Source organism: Nicotiana tabacum, chromosome 24, assembly GCF_000715075.1.
Source record: "Nicotiana tabacum cultivar K326 chromosome 24, ASM71507v2, whole genome shotgun sequence".
Taxonomy (NCBI): Eukaryota; Viridiplantae; Streptophyta; class Magnoliopsida; order Solanales; family Solanaceae; genus Nicotiana; species Nicotiana tabacum.
In genome coordinates, this window is record NC_134103.1 from 97,564,864 (window position 1) to 97,571,875 (window position 7,012).

Here is a 7,012-nt window from a genome sequence, read left to right on the forward strand (position 1 = left end):
CTACGATTAACTTCTCGCAGAAGCGGTTGCATCAGTTGCTGTCCAAAACAGCAAAATTCCAGCAGCTTTCTTCAAGTTCAAATCCATCTGTTAACCATCCGGAATCCACCCGAGCCCCTTGGGACCTTAACCAATTATACCAACACGTCCCAAAATACAATACGAACTTAGTCGAGGCTTCAAACCATGTCAAACCGCCGAAATTACGAATCGCGCATCGATTCGAATTATTAGTTTTTAAATCTTCCAACTTCTATATTTTACGCTAAAACATATCAAATCAATCCGGAATGACTTCAAATTTTTTCACACGAGTCATAAATGACATAATGGAGCTGTTCCAATTTCCGAAATTGAAATCCGACCTCGTTATGAAAAATTCAACCTTCGGGTGAACTCTAAAAAAATCTTGTATTTTCCAATTTTTGCCAAAATGCATCGAATTGTCCAACGGACTTCCAAATTCAAATCCGGACATATCCCTAAGTCCAAAATCACCATACGAAGCTATTGATATCATCAAAATTCCATTCCGGGGTTGTTTGCTCGATAGTCAACTCTCTGGTCAACTCTTTCCATTTAAGCTTAAAAAATGAGAATTGTTCTTTAAATTAAATTTTGAATCTTCCGAAAACCAAACTCGACCACACACACGGGTCATAATATATATTACGAAGCTTCTAAAGACCTTAAGTCACTGAACGGGACATAAATTCTTAAAACAACAAGTCGGGTCGTTACATATGACTTCTCATCTCTCTTCCTTGAATTCTCGAAGGTGCCCATTGTTGAATAAACGGGCTACTTCTTCCCTCAGCTGTCGATAATCTTCTTCCGTTCTATGACCGTGGGTGCCATGATATTTGCACATCTGGTTAGGTTCCCTTTGACATGGATCGGATTGTAAAGGTCTAGGCCATCCGGTATCACTTATGCGCCCGATAGCATATACGATGGTGGCAACATCGATATTAAAGTTGTATTCTAAGAGTCTCGGTGTTTCTTTAGGCCCGATGGACGTGTCGAAGCTATTTTTGACCATGAGTCCCCAGTTTCTTCGACCTTGAACACTTCTCCTGTCATTTTTTACGGGGTTCCGCCCCGACCCACTGCTTCTTCGATCTCCATTATAGGGTCGATATCAATCCCCGTTTGATCCTGGTTCACGATCGATGTCCCTCCTGGCTCTATCGAGAGTCCTGGCTGGATATATGGGCTTCAAAGGTGCCCTTAGTTGATCATATTCGACTCTGATTTTCGATTGATACCGATTGTGTACATCTGTCCTGGTAACGACAGTGTATTCTATCAGGCTTTGCTTTAATTGCTATGAAGCCACCGAGTTTCGAGTATTAAGTCCCTGAGTGAAAGCTTGAACAGCCCAATCATTAGCGACCGACAGAAGATCCATTCGTTCCATCTGAAAACGGGACACGAATTCCCTGAGCATCTCGTTCTCCTTCTGTTTGACTTAGAAAAGGTCTGATTTCCTAGTTTCGACCTTGATGGCACCAGCATGTGCTTTTACGAAAGAGTCTACAAGCATAAAAAATGAGTCAATAGAATTAGGAGTTAAGTTGCGATACCATATCATGGTTCCCTTTGACAATGTCTCCCCAAATGTTTTCAGCAAAACAGACTCGATTTCATCGTCTTCTAAGTCGTTCCCTTTGATGGCACATGTATAAGAGGTTATATGCTCGTTTGGGTCGGTCGTTCCATTGTATTTAGGTATTTCAGGCATACGAAATTTCTTGGGGATCGGTTTTGGGGCCGCGCTTGGAGGAAAAGGTCTTTGCACGAACTTCTTGGAATCCAACCCTTTCAATATCGGGGGTGCTCCTGGGATTTGATCTACCCTGGAATGATAGGTTTCGACCTTTTTATCGTTCGCTTCCATCTTCTTTTTCCCTGACTTTATTCGCTTTGTCAGCTCCTCGAGCATTTTTATAATTTCGGAGTTAGTCCCTGGCTCTTGCTCATTCAACCTTACCACGGCTGGTTCTGTCCTGGGGGTGACTTCTTGGGGCGGATCGAGTTCAACCCTGCTCGGTGCCTGGGTTTGGCTCTGCAATTGCGTTATCGCCACCTGTTGAGCTTGCAGCATTTCGAAGACCATGCGTAGGCTAATCCCGTATTCTTCAATGTCTTGCGTGTTTCGAACTGCATATCGGGCTCTACCACGTACGTTATTTTCAGGGTCGATACGCAAGTTTGTGTCGACGCCCACATGTGAATTTACATCAACTGGATCTGCAGTCTAAATTCCAACAACATCAGCGGGTTGCCCTGCATTAGCGGACGCCATGTTGTTATTCTCACCTTGATGACCGGCTTCGTTGTCAATATGTAGAGGCGTTAATAGAGAGTTTGTCATTTTTGGCTTGAAATCAAAGATACTTCAAAGAGCAAGTGTAAAGTACTGTGTGTTATGAATATTTTTATCAAATAACCACTATTATCCTCAGTCCCACGGTGGGCGCCAAACTGTTTTACCCAAAAAATCAGATAATAATTGAATTTATATGGGGTTTTAAGGATACGTGATCCAATTTGATACAAAGAAAATCGGGTTTAATACGAAAAACTAAACAGAAAAATAAACACAATCCATGCAGATTGAATAACTTAAGCCTCGTAGGATTAACTTCCTTCGAATTTAGGAGAGATATATATACCGGAAGATGAAACCTTTAAGACATTATTTTATAAGAAATTATGTAGACCGATGGCTCTCTTTTTGACTTAATCCCATAATTTCCGCCATAATAATTGGTCATGGCGAGAATCACGGATACTTATCGTGTGAGTGGGTAAAGATTTTGTTTGAGGCCGTTAGAAGCGGGGTCGGTCGTGCCCCGATAAATTCGAGGGCAAATATGATGGTCTCGTTTGAAATTCGATCCTCGATATCGAGCTCAGTCACATCTGTAACTTCGATCTCTTACGCAGGTGCCGAGCCTTGACCTATTGTTCCAGATACCTCAATCAAGCATAGAGCTCGGTTCTACCCGTATACAATAATATTGAAGAAAGAGAAGAATATAAAATAGAATATTCTTTTCTGGAGTAAAAAATGGAGTAATGGTTGGAGTAACTTTACCCCATTTTAAAATTTACTCTAATTTAGAGGAGAAAATGAAGGCAAGGGTTAGAGATCGCATTATATCACATATGGATCTCCAAAATTAAGCTCAAGAGTCTACCTTATTGATCAACGAAGAAGGCCGTTGAGATTCCTAGTATAGTCACTGTGTTTTGTACTATAACGTCTTTCTTGTCACTGCAAATTGCACCTCATAAAAGACTTGTCTAACTAGGACTTGCGGATGTTTGGGGGAAACATTCACAAATAGCCATTTTTCAGCCTCTGAAATTGAAAAATTGCCACGATCCGCTAGTGAAATTTTAGTATAATATTCTAGGGTTTTTCTAGAGTTTCACTTGGAGAAATAAAACTTTAGGATAGTAACTATTTTTCAAATATAGGGCCAAAAAGTAAACAGTGAACGCACTCGGCCGAAGTTTGGTGGGCCAAATTGTAATACTACTCCGAGTGAACGATACACGTTGAGAAGCCCCTTTCGTGTTGTTGTTAAGAACAGTGACAAGATCTCCGCGAAGGGGGTTCAAAAAGAAAAAAGTTTTAAAAAAATTATAGCTAGTGGGAATTGAACACCTTACAAAGATTTTGAACCCACTTGATCACTAAGCTACACTTTTGGGTTGTGTCAAGGGGATTCAAAACTTAATATATAGAGGTACAAAACAGATTTTGCCTTATATATACAGTATAAGTTTTCTGCGAATGGGGTTCGACCCCTTCCGCCCCCTAAATCTGCCCCTGGTTAAGAAGTCCAAACTCGACAATTAATGAGTAGAGAAATAATTTCTTGATTATCTCTTGATTCATTGGAACAACATTTCGCAAGCCAGAGTTAATAAAGTCATAGATGTAACAAAACAAGAAATTTACGATTTGACTCATTTAAGAAGTCCTTTGATAACTTATTGAACAAATGATCTTAATCTACACCAAATTAAGGATTAAGAGATAATTGTGGGGCATATAGAAATTTTTAAGAAAAGTTTAATAAAATATTTATGCGAATGTATGATAAATTATTTCAATTTTAATGTATAGGTTTGGTCATATTACATAGATCAACATTTTTATCTCGCTCAGAATAAAGGGTGAATGACACGGTTACCCACAAAAATAAAACTATTTACCTTTATCTACTCATTTATTTTTCTACCCATCAAACTAATTATATTTCCTACCCATAGTAGTTTTTGTGGGGAATTTTCTCTTTTTTCTCCAATTCTTTTTTATTTCTATGCTTCTTTTCTTTCTTTTCTCCTTTTCTTTTTTCTCGTTTTCTTCTTATTTTTTCTTTTTTCTCTTTTTCTATTCATTTATTTTTGCCCAAATCGTATTATTGTTATTTTTACCATAACTTATTTCACACTCAATTTTGACACCTTAATTTTTTATTTTTTTTTATTTTCTTTTTTTCCTGTTCTTTTTCTAATTCAATTTAACTCCTTTTTTCTTTTATTTTCTTTATTTCTTGTTTCTTTTCTAATTTTATTTAACTTCTTTTTTTTATATTCCTTTTCTCTTCATAATCTAATTTCATTTACTGTTTTCACTATTTTTTATTATTCTTGTTTTTATACAATAATAAAAAATAACTGATTAGTAATATTTGTTCACCTTTTTAAAAAAAATATAACTAGTATAATATACCTTTTGTCATTTTTCTCATTTTTAATTCAATTATTAAACTGAAATAATATCAGTTGTCACTTGATCTAATTCACTTAAAATCACATTGACTGATGCTGAGCACCATAAATTACATAATCATATTCTAAGAATCAACACGTGATTTCAATGCAAACCTTGATCTCCTTCCCTACAAATATCAGTACACACTCTATCATTAGCAGTAACACAACCAGTTATGGAGCAAGAAAATATAATCTACGGCCATCAAATCTCTATATATCCTAGTTAGAATAAAAATGATAATAAAATATTGAAAAATGCAATAAAAGTATACGTGTATACTTTTATGATACTTGTAGCAAAAAAGACTTGTAGTACCATATGATACCATATACCAACAGAGTATATGATTACTCTAGAATATTGCTACAACTATATGCGACTATACTACTGTACCAAAATATAAAAGGATGCAATAAAAGTATGAGAAAATTACATGCTCATATTGCAAGCTAGATATTCGCAAAGCAACTTGCTCATTCTATATACTAATAGGGTATATATTTGTGTGAGATCGTTCCAACAATTGTCTATAACTATAAAAACTATTATATAATACACACAATCTATGTCCATCGGCACAAAAAAATTCCAGCACTGCAAATCATGTTCATATAAATAATTTCATAATAGAATTCACTTAAAAATGCAGCTAAAACAACCAAAAACATGTTCAAACTACCATTTGATACCAATATGGCATATAACTATACCAACATGGTATACAGTTTTATTTGTTAATTCCCAACAACTATATGACTATACTTGTAACGATCCGACCGGTCGTTTTGAGCTCTAGCGTGTCGTTCAGTAGTCTGAGGCCATGAGTAGCTTCACTTCAGGTATTATGACTTGTACGTGTAGTCGGAATTGAATTTCGGAAAGTTGGAGTTAATTTGGAAAGAAAATTCTAAATTCAGAAGCTTTAAGTTAGAGGAATTGACTAATGTTTGACTTTTGGGTAAACGACCTCGGAATCGGGATTTGAAGGTTCCAATAGGTTCGTATGATGATTTTGGACTTGGACGTATGTCCGAATCGGGTTTTAGATGACCCGAGAGCATTTCGGTGCCTATTGTGGGAAGTTGGCATTTTGGAAGGATTTCATAAATTTGGGTTGTAGTGTATCTTAATGCTATCGGTGTCCGTTTTGGATTTCGAACCTGGGACTAGTTTCGTACGGTGATTCTGCTCTTAGGAGCGCGTCCGGATGTGAATTTGGAAGTCCGTAGGTCATTATGGGGGTCATTTGGCGGAAGTTGGAATTTGAAGGTTTTTGGGAAGTTTGAATAGAGTGGATTTTTTTATATATCGGGTTCGGATACCGATTTCGGAAGTTGGAGTAGGTCCGTAATGTCAAATGTGACTTATATGTAAAATTTGAGGTCAATCAGACGTGATTTGATAAGTTTTGGTATTAGATGTAGAAATTTAAAGTTTCAAAGTTCATTAAGCTCTAATTGGGGTGCGATTCATGATTTTAGCATTGTTTGATGTGATTTGAAGGCTTGACTAAGTTCGTAATGTGTTTTGGGATGTGTTGGTATAATTGATTGAGGTCCCGAGGGCCTCGAGTGGATTTTCGGATGGTAAACAAATCAATTTTTGGACTAAGAAAATGCTGAGGCAGTTGGTATCTTATGTAACCACACCTATGAGGTTTTGGCCGCAGGTGCGAAGCCGCAGAAGCAGCCAAGAGGGGGCACATAAGCGAAATTCGGTGGGGGAGGCTGGGACCATAGATACGGTTAAGTTCCGTAGAAGCGGGACCGCACCTGCGCATGAAGAGACGCAGAAGTGAAAGCGCAGAAGCGCTGCCGGGCCGCAGATGCGGGAAATGAGGGGCATGAAGGAGGACCGCAGAAGCGGTATTTTGGCCGCACCTACGGAATAGCAAAAGCGATTAAGTGACCGCAGGTGCGAGATATCGCTAGCCAAAAGGCTTCTTTAAGAACGGGATTTGGCCCATTTTCTTTCATTCTTTCTTGGTTGGGAGATTTTGAGGAGCTTCAAGTGGAGGTTTTCGTCATATATGGCAAGGTAAGTTATTCCCACCTATTGTAAGTTAAATACATAGACTCTGTAAGGATTTAAGCATTTAAATTTGTAGAAATTGGGATTATTGGTAATAAATCTAGAAAATTAGCATTTTTGAATTTTGACCACGATTTTGGAAATGGAATTAAGAATAAATTATATATTTAAGTTCGTGGTGTT